This window comes from Ceratotherium simum, chromosome 12 (assembly GCF_057802395.1).
Source record: "Ceratotherium simum simum isolate JZ-2026a chromosome 12, ASM5780239v1, whole genome shotgun sequence".
Classification (NCBI taxonomy): domain Eukaryota; kingdom Metazoa; phylum Chordata; class Mammalia; order Perissodactyla; family Rhinocerotidae; genus Ceratotherium; species Ceratotherium simum.
In genome coordinates, this window is record NC_141911.1 from 21,481,349 (window position 1) to 21,495,153 (window position 13,805).

The following is a 13,805-nucleotide window of genomic DNA, read 5'->3' on the forward strand; positions in this document are numbered from 1 at the left end:
GAGCTGAGGAATGTGTTTCTTTAGGCAACCAGTAAATTATCTTTCTAAAAAATGAACTAACTTTCCCTCTTATTGAAAAATTGGGGTTAAAGAAGAAATGCGTGCATTTAGAAAAGGAAACCCAGGGCACATAAGCTCTAATGACATATTCTATGCTTTTTAATTAATGGAAGTGAGACTTGTTTAAAATTGAGTTTACAAAGAAGATCACAATTCTAATAAGCTGCTTGAATGAGAAGTAAAAATGTATTTTGACATAAGAGATCTTGGGTAATGAAGAAAGTTTATGGTTTTAAATATGATTTAAAGTTATTTATTACTTCTTAATATATGTTCTCTTATAACAGGATATTTTCACATTTAAAAGTAGCATTTGAGGGGCTGGCCCGGTGGTGCAAGTGGTTAAGTGCGCGCGCTCTGCTGCGGCAGCCTGGGGTTGGCCAGTTCGGATCCCGGGCACACACCGACACACTGCTTGTCAGGCCATGCTGTGGCGGCGTCCCATACAAAGTAGAGGAAGATGGGCATGGATGTTAGCCTAGGGCCAGTCTTCCTCAGCAAAAAGAGGAGGATTAGCAGATGTTAGCTCAGGGCTGATCTTCCTCACAAAAAAAATAAATAAATAAAAATAAAAGTAGCATTTGAATAATCAATTAAGAAAATCATGTTTCATGAAAAATTGGGAGGTAAAAGAGCAAATATAACCACTATTACATATTTTGTATTTGAATAGGGCTTCCAAGTTTTCAAAGCTCTTTTTATATACTATCACTTGCATTTAATCCTTACAACAATAATATTTGGAAAGCATGGTATCCTTTCTACAGATGGAGAAACTGGGCTTAGAGAACCATTGTACATTGGAGGTGTTAACCCCCAAATCAAAGGAAAAGTTTCCTAGTAGCAAGCCCAGGGGACTGAGCTACAAAGTGGGAAAATTGGGATTCTGAAGTAGGGTTCTAGATTTTCTGTTCATAATTCCATTGTGGTAGATATTATTGCCATCCAAAGATATTTCCAGCTTATCTCTTTCAGGGATATGGAGGAATTACATTTCACATCCACTTTTCAAAACTTGACATGACCATGAACTTGTCCGACCAATGATATGGGAGCAGAAGTGACTTCACATCTTGACAAAAGCATTTAATTGCCAACATAAGAGGCTAGCCCTCTCTTCCTCAGCACATGTTGATATATATGTTCTACACTGAGCCATCCCATGGAGACCAGCTGTCCTAGACCCTAGGAAAGAAATAATTACTCACTGTGTTGCATCTCTGAGATGTTTTAAATGTATTACTGTAGCCCAAAATAGCCCATCCTGGCTGAAACATTTTTGCACCATTGAAAACCCAATTCTGTCTCATATTTAAAATGAAGACTTTTCTTTTAATTCATTACTATTAAAAATGTATGATGTACGCTTTGGTTCACTCAAAACAAATTATTAAAAATCCTCTCTAATTCTCTCCATTCTGTCTACTTTTCATAAGAAATCCATTTACCCCCGTTCAATTTTAAGAGACTTCTTAGCAGCCATCTTTTGCTTTTGTCCTGGTAGATAACGAGTATTCCTAGGTTTTCCTTTCTTCTCTCTTAATATCTCCTCCTTCTGCTCTTCTCTAGAACATAGACTTGGCTGTTCTGTACCTACCAACCCCTAATGTAACCAAAAAAATACCTCTGCCACTAAATTGTCTTATAGTAGGTATTTTTTAAACAGAGCAAAACTGTTTTAATCCTAAGGGTGCTTTATTAATCAGGACTCTTAAACTGGTTTAGGCAAAAGGAGGGACTTCACTGGACCACTGAGATCAAGGGAGAGTTGAATAATGAGAAGGTGGCAAGGGCAGGGAGACAATTTATCAGTGGTTCCAGGTTTTCCTGGATAAAATCCTGGCAGCTTTCCCTCTCTCCTCTTTGTTTCTATTTCTCTCTCTCTTCCAGCTTTATTCTCTCACTATAGACAATTGCTTTCACATGATGGTGGCAGCTCACACATTTTATGTGTTACGCATGTCTCCACCTGGAAGATAGTGATTTTTTCTCAATTACAGTATGAGAAGTCCCAAGGCAGATCTCAGGTTGGCTTAGTTGGGGTCATACATCTATAACTGACCCAAACATCTGATACAGAAAGGAGGACATCATGCTGGCACATGGCGCAGGTCTCCTCTAGCCATGTGAAAGACATTAGGGGTGCTCCCAGAGATGGCAGAACAGCAAGCTGGGTAGACTATACCATAGATGCCCACTATAGAAGCATAAAAAAATCTGCCTTTTCTACAAATATTTTAATTTTATTTTAGTCTATATAATTAAGAAGTTGAGTATAACTGTAGTATAGCTTAATCAAGTGAGATTACAGTGGGTTACAGATAGCTACACCTCCATTGCAACTGAAAATCTACTTTTATTTGAAGGGACTTATATACCTTTATACTATATACTGGTTCACAATTGCTAATTTACTTTTAAACTATAAGTTAACTGTGAGATCTGGAAACTATAATCCCAAATTTGCATGAAAATGAAAAGAAAAAAGCAGTTTTGGATCTGAGGCAAAAAGAATACAAATCACACCTACAGGTCAGGTCTGCTCTCCAAGTCCTCTGAGTCTCAACTCTTCTATTAATCATCCACTCCCTTCTTATACTTCAACTACATCCATCTTAGGTTTTCATTAGGTTGAAAAGAATCTCTTCACATTGAGAACCACTTCTGCCAGGAATCTCTCCTATTCACATATGGATGAAAACTGTATAGAAAAGGAGAATTTACTTGCCCTTCTTCTTGTATAAAAAAAATTTTTTTTAAACATTCTCATTGAAATAATTTATTAAGAGTAAAAAATAAGTGTGAAAACACAGGAGCTTCTTTGGTATAGCCTTCCTATTATGAATTAGTTTCTGGAACTATGAAATTTTCTGGGCGAGTGGCTCTGAGGTACTAGGGATGATTTTCATTTGGTAGGAGGAGTTTCAAAAAGCTAATTTCTACACCTTCTTAAATCTTAAGCTATTTTCTGTATAGCACCATTTTAAGATATTATGCCTATCTAAAAATCAAAAGGTACCTACATACTTGAAAATAGGATGACCACAGCATTTATTGTCGAAATCTACATACTTTGGAGACTCAAAGGGGGCACTATTAATCATTATGCCAGGACAGCAGGGTAAGTGGAAACAGTCCTGCCCAAACCAAGTCTTAAAATTACCTTACCCAAAAATAACAATTGATCAATTTGGCTTTCCATTATGCTCCATTTCCTACTGATAATGTAAAAGAAAAAACAATTCCTTTGCCTTGCATTTTTTCGCAAAATGGGGCATGCTACAATTGACTTATTTCCCATGAAACAATCACATGTAACTGACAACTTTTTAAAGAAAGTCTAATTATGTATACAGTCTTAAATCATAGAGACGCCATTTAGAATCCATACTTAGTTTCTTAGCCCAGCTAGGGTGGCAAACAAGGCCCTAACAAACTGTTAACATTTGGATTTGGCCAAAAGCAAACCAGGCCTTGGAAGTCCCCAAGCGCGGTGGACCACAGCCTCCCCTCTCTCCCACAGCTCCCAAGATTTCCAATGGGCTGAGGCCTCTGTCCAATAGCAGAGCTGAAATCATAAATCAGACTTTCCTTGGAATCGTGGTGAGAGGACCAGGATAGTTACTGGCCTATTTTTATTCTCAACAAAGGCCTTTCTATCTTGAGTTGTTGAGAGACGATACTTTCAGATTAAAACAGAAAGGAGCACATCGGCTGAGTGCTGCATGCACTTACTGTGAAAAAAGAGCAGCAAAAATCATTTTGAAATAATTATGTTTGCCAGAGTTAGTTATGCTTTGAACCTGCATTTCAACTCCCTTTCAGTTTCTAGCACTATGCTGGCATTACCCAGTTATGACATAAAACAATACAGATATCTACACAAAGTGTTAATGGCAACGCAGATTCTGAGCACTGTGTTCTTGCCCATTAATTCCTGCATTTCCTTTACTCTCCAAAAAATGGGAAGATCAAACATCTTTTAGTATTGATCGTTATTTAAATCCTTTATAGATATTGGAAAAACTCCCCTCTTTCTAAGTGCCCTTTCCCCCTGCAATCCTCTAAGAAGTTTCTCCCACTCTCGATTCGTATAGATACAGATTTCATTTACAAAATCATGCAGCACATTTTCTATGAACTTCGTGGCCTATAGCTCATAACTCTGAAGCATTCAAATAGAGATGTCAGACTTTAGATACATTTCATTCTCTTCCTGAATGGAAGGTAAGGAGAAACAGGTAACATTTTAGAACCACGTTTTAAAAAAATTCTCTGGCTGGTAACTGAGTGTTGAAATATTAAGGTCGGTGGTGCAATTACACACTATTAAAACCCTGTGAGTGAGTAGGGATTAGTCCCTTCTTCTACAGGGTCACCACAGTGCTGGATAAAGCCACTTAAAAGTGATTCTGTCACCTTGTGAAGATCAATTCTCCAGTACACTGTCTTTCAAAATATGATTTATTACCTCCAATAATACTTAAATATAGGATGAAGTCATTCAATCAATTTTCAAAGAAATTTGTCAAGAAGGTATAAATTATAGCTCAATGAGGGAGAAGGAAGCCTGTAATATCCTGCTCTGTATCCATTCAAGGTCTGAAGCAATCAGTCAAGCTCAGAATGAATTGAGCAAGGTATGTGGCTCACACTACTAAAATAACTTTAGTAGGTGAATCATGTAATTTTCTCATTGGTATGCATAGTCTTTTTTAAGTTTGTGAAATATATTAAATATTAAAGAGTGAAGTGAGGAAACACCATCACATATATATGTGTATATTTGTATATGTATACATGTACCTATATTTATTTATATATGTGTGTGTATTTGTGTATGTGTATATGTATGTATATGTGTGTGTTTACATATATAGATATACATAGATATGTGTAAGGAATGAATATAGATATATAGAATCAATAGCTATAGACATATATAGAGAGAATGAATATATACTTATGTACGCATGAATCACAGACTACAACAAAAAAAGATGTTTAGGGCTAAAACAATTATTTACCAATGAATTATATGATGTCATGTTTGCTGCATGCCAACTGAGTAAATGAGTCTTTCTCTCCCAAGTGTGTGGTCTCTGCAGTGTTAAATTTATGAATTGTTTTCCCCAATTGTAAAGGCTAATTAGGATCTGCCCAGTTAGTCATCATGAGCTCTTAACTCTTTGAAATGTAAAAGACCCATAGACACCCAAGATACACAACCTAAGTCATCTCTTCAACAATGAGTCATTCAGTCTTTATTTTAGTTTTAAGGCCTTAGGACTTTTATGTGTTTAGAAAACTGTTCAAATGATAATAAAACTGAGAACAGAGCTGCTTTTAACAATTTGTGTTTCTTCTAATCATCACAACTAACTGTGACTAATCCCCCAAATTCATTTAATTTCATAGAATGAAGCATCTCAAAATACAGAACAGAATCATTCTCCTGAAGATGAACCAGATTTGTTTGTTCACTTTTCCTGAATGCTGTGAATTCATCTGGGGACATTTAACATTCTATACTTCAACAACCTGGCAAATTTTTATTCCTAGAGAGTAGTAAACTTTCACTTTCTTTCTTAGAATATTTTATATCTGAACATAGTTTATGCCCCAGTATTTACATTCTTGTATTACTAAGAACTCACTTTTAAATATAAATTGAGAAAAGGGACTTAAGTTGATCATGATAAAAAGGAACTACAGAGAAATAGATACCAAAAAGACCTCTTTTCTTATTTTTCCATTTTAAGTATTATGGACTTTTTCACTCAAACAATACCTTTACAGCATTTGGCTTGTTGTCTAGATATTCAAAAATGGATGAGAATTTATATTCTAAGGCATTATATACCCACATAGCAATGAGATTGGAAAATACCTTCTTACTGCTCTCTGACTCTCAAGAATTCACCCTAAGCTACAAAAGCAGGTAAAATAAATTATGAGTAGCAAAGGAGGAGGTAATAAATTTCCCATAATGTAATTATTATAATTGGGTTACCTACCTACGGAAAAATGCAAGTTCAAATGCACAGTGTTCCAGATGCTGGATTGATAAAAGTCTGAAAATTAGTTTTTAATAAAAACTGGTGGTAATTTAGCCCAAGGTATGCCAGTGAACCGAATGCACCTTATTGAAACTTATGGGAAAATGTTCTGTTGGAAAAGAACATCTCAATTTTTCTAAAAGGTAATTTGCAAACATTTTTCTAAAAGTTTTATAATTTGATCCATTATAGAGACCCTTCAATCCCTCCCAAATTATAGCTGAAACTTAACAACAAAAAATAACTCCCTTTGGTTGCAAAAGTTGAAATTACTTTTCTTGTTCCAACCCCCTTGCTATCTAAGTGGCTCTCTGAGGTAAACATCTGAATACATGCAGGGAGGTTTCCTTTGGATGTGAGATTATATTTGCCCCAAATAAAAACTTAATTTCTCCCCAGATCCTTCCTTAGGAATCATATTGTTAGTTTTCATGACATGGGCAAGCTCACCTATCTCAATGTACTTTTCATTAATTGATTTGCTGGTGTCTATTTCCCCAGTCATATTATGGTATCATTACCTCTTTCTTACCTTCCTGAGGGCCCACAATTCCCCACCCAGCAATATAAGAATAAAGTGTATCTAAACTCCACTGGGTAACCACCACCCCCCTGCTGAATTCAGTGGAACCTCCGCCAAGCTTCAGTAATGAAATGCATGTTTTGCTAGCTAGTACCATCCAGCTTTAGGCAACAGCATTTTCCTTTTGTTCAGTTTACCACACCACAGAAAGCTAGGAGAGAAATATTTCTTCTTTTTTCCTGTGACCAGAAGGGGTTTCTAGATCCTTCAGATGTGAAGAGATTTGGCTCCACTATCTAATAAGGGCGATCATTATGTACCTAAGACTTTTTTTTATTACTCAAATTATTTTATTTTTTGGTGGAAAATAGGGCCAAAAAATAGCCAGAGGATAACATAATCACTATGAGAGGCATTAAAGAATAAGAACAAACAGTTATTTTCAGCTGTTTTCTGATTTTTACTATTCCTACAAATGTATCAAAAGTCCTGTATGGATCCTACATCATAGAAATAAATACGTACATTTCGAGTAACACTTTGAAGCAGAATGTGCTATAGGACTCTCTTCTACAACAAAGGGAAAAAGTGTGAATCTTTTTGCATGTGTTTATTAAGAGGGCTGGGGAGAATATGTTGGTTCAGTTTTAGGACTCTCATATAGGCAAGAATGTAAGAATCTAGACACATCCGGGTTCACCAGGGTGGTTAAACATCCCCCACATGGGGTTAGCACACCTGCAGACATGCCTTGGTTTTGCCACTTAACTAACTGTATGGCTTGGGCACAGAAAGGGCACAAAGTATAAAAGCTGATAGCAGAATTCCTTAGAAAGAGAACTATCTTTTATAAATAAACTAACTTGATAACTGATTTCAGTTGTAAAAAGACAGTCCTCAGCACAAAGTCAGAATGGTTGAAGACTGAGAAAAAAATAATTAAATTTTTCTACATAAAAATAAATTTGGGTTTCCAACAGCAGCCCAAGAAGGTGGGGGTTAGGGGCAGAAATAGAGAGGCGGCAGAGGAGTGTAGAGAGGAGAAGCCGGATCAGCTAGATGGCAAAAGCGGGGCCTGGGACGTAAGGGGAAAGAACAGTCTTGACCAGATCCCCCTGAAAAAGGCATGGCTAATGGAATTTTAGGAACAAAAATGTTTAATGTTTACTAAGATTTTTTTTTTTTTAATGTTGGGCTATGCTGTACAACTTAAACAACTAAGGAAATAACCATTCTTAAATGTAGCTCCCCCAGCCTGTCAAATAACTGACAAATCACTAATAACCTACCTCTTACTGTGTTATGAGTGGTGTTTGGCGAAATGAAAAGTGGCTGCATTACACTGACATAGAGAAGAAAGGAGGCCACAGTTGGTAGTGGCAAGACCCAAGAAAAATAAAAACTTCAAGGAAAAAAGTATTTAGAGGAAAAGGTGACTATGAGAAATTATCATCAATTTTGTGGAGGACACATTGGGACTTCAAGCCATTTTTACTTAAAGAGCAAGGGATCCTATTCCTCCAAGGCTGAGACTTGAGGAAGTCCAGGCAGCTGGCATCCGGGCTATACCATAAAGTAAATAGCACTGAGGTGTTGAGTCCAGTTAGCTTTCAATAAGTCAAAGGAGAGCTACAGAGTGGGTACATGTAGCTATTCAGAAGCTACTTTAATAATGTTTACTTAAAAAGTATATAGCTACCTCTTCTCTCAGCCCACCTGCAGATAAAAATATAGCTTAAAACAGTTCTGGTCCAAGAGAAAATAGGCAATCATTCAAGAACCACAAGCAAAATAATCTGTTTTTGTCAAACTCTATCTAGAAGGCAACATCTCTAAAACCTTTCAGGTTACTAGGCTGATAATAAACCAGATTCATTAGTTAATCTGCTCAATTCATTCATTTATTCATTCATTCATTTAATTAATTAAATGCCTGTTAACTAACAGGGAGGCAACTTTCTCAGCTTATCCTTTCAAAATATAGACAGGAAAAAATGTTGCTTCCTATAGCTGCATACCCTCTGCCTACAAGAACTTGAAAATGAAGGAAATAATATTATCCTGTGGAAAATAAATGGTAAATTCAATCCACAATGATTCAAAGCAGAAATAGTGCAAAAGCCATTGAAAGCGATGTAATAACACATCTAAAGAGAGAAGATATTAGCCATGAAGCAAAGAAAAAGAGAAATTTTCAAAGACAAAGTTGTGAGTACTTACTGGAGCATGTGCAGGTGAAATGGTACCTTATCCTTAAGGCTCAACGTGTTGAATCAATGGATACCTCGTGTACTAGGCTCCGTTAGTTGGCATATTGAAACATTCAAATCATAAACGTAACTCCAAAATTACCCACAAAGAAACTCCTGGGGAGAGTTTGGCTTTCCATGTAGCTTGCCTATAAGGAGCTAAAATATTACTATAGGTTAATAAATTGGCCATTCTGTTTTTACATCAGAGCCTTGAGCTCATAGTGTAAGTCTCTCCCCGAGAGGCAAAACCACTTTCAGAGAGTTGAGAAACCAGGCTGCTGACTCTGGAAAGCTGAGGGCCAAGTTCTGGATCATTACAAACCAACTCACGTAATAACCACCCTGAGAAGCATCTTGGGAAATAGCCAGAGAACCTCCTTCAGATGTAACCTTCACTGCTCAAAGTTTATCTTGAAATTCATCAGGAAAACACTGCACTAATATTCACTATTTATCTTAATCTATAATGACTCAAACTACTACTATCAAATATTCTTGTCTAAAATAAGTAATTAGAAAATAATAAACTAACTGAATTTCATTTCACGCAATAAGTTATCAAAACAGCAGAAACTGAGTGGCTAGATTAAAATATACTAAAAAAAAAAGAAAACCCTGAGAAACCTAATTCATCACTTTGATTTAGTTTGGAAACTAATATTTCGTCATCTGTTACTGCAGTACAATTTAGCTAATTGTAACATAATGTAGTAAGTTTAGGTTCTTGGTTTTTCTAATATGCTATGCTCAAAGATCTAGGTGGCATCTTAGTGATGTTTTTCTATTACTTCCCAAGTAGAGAAAAGCTTTGTTATCTGGCAATAACGTTATTTTTGGCTTTGACCTTGTGTGGACAAATGTAATGACACATGCAGCTGTTGACATGTAAATGAGAAATAGGTTAACCACATATGGAAACTATGCTTTTTACTCCAGCCTTCTGTTCCCTCCTTTTGGCTCAAAAAGCTGTACTTAACCTTTATTTAATATAGAACACTATTAGATATAAGCAATTTAGCTTAATTTCTTTCGTTTCATATTAATTATCCTACTTTCATAGGGGTAGAATTTGAAGATACCAAATAGTTCAACTAAAATGTATATTCAATGATATTCCATTGAAGGATACATAAAACATGTTTTATTTCCTTTTCTGGAGAAGTAAAGGTTTCTCTGGGTGGAATCTGTGTAAAATGATGTGAAATGTATTCACAAATATAGTCCATGTCACCCACTGGCTGAAAGAATCAAGACAGCAGTGACATGGCTTTGAGATCAAAACCCACAGAATTTAGCACATCAAAGTTAAATACAGCTTACAAAATTTCTATAAAATTTTAAAGCACTTATTAATCTACCTATTTAATAAAGATTTACCCAGCATCTTCAGTGTGCTAGAGCTTATTTTGGTGCTGGAGATACAAAAACTCTGTCTTCCTGAAGCTTACCTTCTAGTAGGAGAGAGAGACTTTAAACAAGACAAAATGTACTGTCTGTTAGATAGTGGTAAATGACAAGGGGAAAAACAAAGCAGGGGAGGCATAGAGTTTTGGGGTGGTAGGTTTTGCAATTCTAGACAGGATAACAAAGAAGACTTTATTGAGCAGAAGACATTTGATTAAAAAGGTGAAAAAAAGTGAGCAGGAAGTCATGCAAATTTGGGGAAGAACACTCTAAGCAGAGAGAACCATCAGTACAAAGCATCCCTGGCCAGTTCAAAGAATAGCGGACAAATCCGTGGCTGTAGCAAGAAGGGAGGCGTAGGAGAAGATACAGCAAGAGAGGTGACAGGCAAGGGCGCGAAAAATGTTCTGTAGGGCCTTGCAGGTAACAAAAAGGACTTTGGCTCTCCGTGTGAAATGGGAGCCTCGGAAGGTTTTGAGCCTGAGTGCCATGATCTGAACTATCTTTTAAGAAGATATCTCCAGCTGCTGTGTTAGGAATCAAGAGACACACTAGTTGAAAAATGATGGTACTTGGAAAGCAGCTCACAAAATAACTACTAGCTAATTGAAAGAAATTTCTTTTGTGTAGCAAGGTTACAATAGTCAGGTTTCTCTAGAGAAACAGAACCAGTGGGATATACACACACACACACACACACACACACACACACGATGTGAAATGTATATATATGTATACACACATGATTATGGAGTCTGACAAGTCCCAAGATCTACAGGGTGAGTTGGCAGGTGGAGACCCAGGAAGAGCTAATGTTTCAGCTTGGGAGTCTGAAAGCAGAAAAAAAGCCAATGTCCCAGTTCAAAGGCACTCAGGCAGGAAGAATTCTCTCTTACCCCCGGGAGGGTCAGTCTTTTGTTCTATCAAAGCCTTCAATTGATTGGATGAAGCCCAATCACATTAGGGACGGCATTCTGCTTTATTCAGTCTGCCAGTTTAAATGTTAATCTTATCCAAAACACTCTTATAGAAACACCCAGAATAATGTTTGACCAAATATCTAGGCACCCAGGCCTGGTCACGCTGACACATAAAATGAATCATCACCCTTGTCAACTTGGTCCCCTACACATCTCCAAAAATATTTGGAGATTAAATTGTACTTAGCCCTGGTGGTCTAGTGGTTAAGATTTGGCTTTCCTGTGGTCAGAAACCACACCACCCATCTGTCAGTTGTCATACTGTGGCAGCTGTGTGTTGCTGTGATGCTGAAAGCTACACCACCACTATTTCAAATACCAGCAGAGTCACCCCTGGTGGATAGGTTTCAGCAGAGCTTCCAGACTAAGACAGACTAGGAAGAAGGATGTGGACACCCACTCTCAAAAATATTGGCCATGAAAACCCTATGAATAGCAGTGGAGCATTGTCTGATATAGGGACGGAAGATGAGAAGATGGCGGAAAAAGACCAGGCGGGGCTCCGCAAGTACACAGGGTCGCTAGGAATTGGAATCCACTCCACTGCACCAACAACAAAATCTCCAAATATAGATAATAGCAGACTATAATCCCACCTAACATGATACAACTACCCTGCATACAACCAAAAATGCATTAGCCCCTTCCCCCAAAGACGAGGTAAATTCCTTGAGTGATGTTTATTCTTCTCCTTGATGTCTTGTCACTTAAATACTATGATGTAAAGTTAACAACACTTAAATACTGTGATATTAAGTCAATACATCTCATGTTACACTATAAGGGGGTAAGAGAAAAGAAAACAAAGATATTCACTATATAGGTGCATTTATTATATATACACATATATATACACACACACACACACAAACAATAAAATAAGGAGAAAATACTCATGACAATTACAGTCCTCATTTCTATAACTGATCATATGGTCATACCTGGTATTTATAACTACCTTTTTCCACTATTTATTCTATATTCCCTTTGCCTTCATCAAGCCCCTCAGATGGTCATGGTTCTTTACCTGATGGGGTAACTCAAGCCTTCATTCCTGAAGGGTCTGGGCCATTAGTAGTCCTACCTGGACTGGGTTGTTGTAGTTTTCCATTGACCTTAACCACAGGGCATGGTAACAATAAGAGATGCCCTAAGGGATCTTCCGTATTCCAGACATACTCTTCCTTACCTCCATTGCGGAATAGTAGTCGAATTTCCCCATACATGTCAGGATCAATCACCCTAACCAACACAGTGACTCCCTTCTTTGCTTATTGATTTGGAAGCCTGAGGAGCCCAAAATAGCCAGGTGGCAGTCTTAACTTTCAGTTCAATTAAATCATTGTTGTGTCTCCTGGTGGAAGCATTCCTCCCTCTGGAACTAAGACCTCTGGGCCAGCAGAGTATAAGGTCATGGGAACAGGAAGCTAAAATTTTGCTGTGGGTCACTAGGAGTAATAGTGAGTGGTGCCACTCCCATTTCCACCCGTTGATTCCTGGACCCATGAGTCCTGGCTACGGGAGAAACAGTACCATATGTTGGACACTGATTCAGAGAGCATAGGGCCTTCTGTAAAACCTTGCCCCAGCCCTGCAAGGTATTGTCATCAAGCTGGAACTGTAACTGAGTCTTCAAATGGGCATTCTATCTCTCTATCAAGCCAGCTGCTTTGAGGATGCTGAGAAACATGATAAGACCAGTGAATTCCATCAACATAGGCCCACATCAATTGCTGTGAAGTGAGTTCCTTGATTAGAAGCAATGATATGTGGACTACCATGACAACAGATAAGGCATTCTGCAAGTCCATGAATGGTCGTTTTGGCAGAAGTATTGCATGGAAGGAAGGCAAATCTTTATCCAGAGTGAGTGTCTATTCCAGTAAAAAGAAAAATGCTATTCCTTCCATGAAGGAAGCTGGCCAATACAAACAACCTGCCACAGGTAGCTGGCTAATCGCCCCAGGGAATGGTGCCATATCAGGAACTCAGTGTTGGTCTTTACTGTTGGCAGATTGGGCACTCAGCAGTGGCTGTAGCCAAGTCAGCCTGGGTGAGTGAAAGTCCATGTTGCTGAGCCCAAGTATAAACCTCATCCCTGCCACCAGGGCCACTTTGTTCATGAGCCCATTGGGTAATGATAGAGGTGGCTGGGGAAAGAGGCTGACTGGTATCCACAGAATGAGTCACCCAATTCATAAATGAATATTAAAATCTATTGAGGTCACCCTTTGGTGAGCGTTCACGTGGGACACAAATATCTTCAATTTTTTGCCCATTCAGAGAGGTCTATCCACATGCTTCTTTCCCAAATTTCCTTGTCACTAATTTTCTAGTCATGTGCCTTCCAAGTCCCTGACCATCCAACCAAACCATTGGTCATTGCCCATGAATTAGCATATAATCATATGTTTAACCATTTCTCCTTCCAAGTAAAGTGAACAGCCAGGTGCACTGCTTAGAGTTCTGCTCATTGGGAGGATTTCCATTGGGAGGATGTCCCAGAAGGGGGCTGTAATTCTGTAGC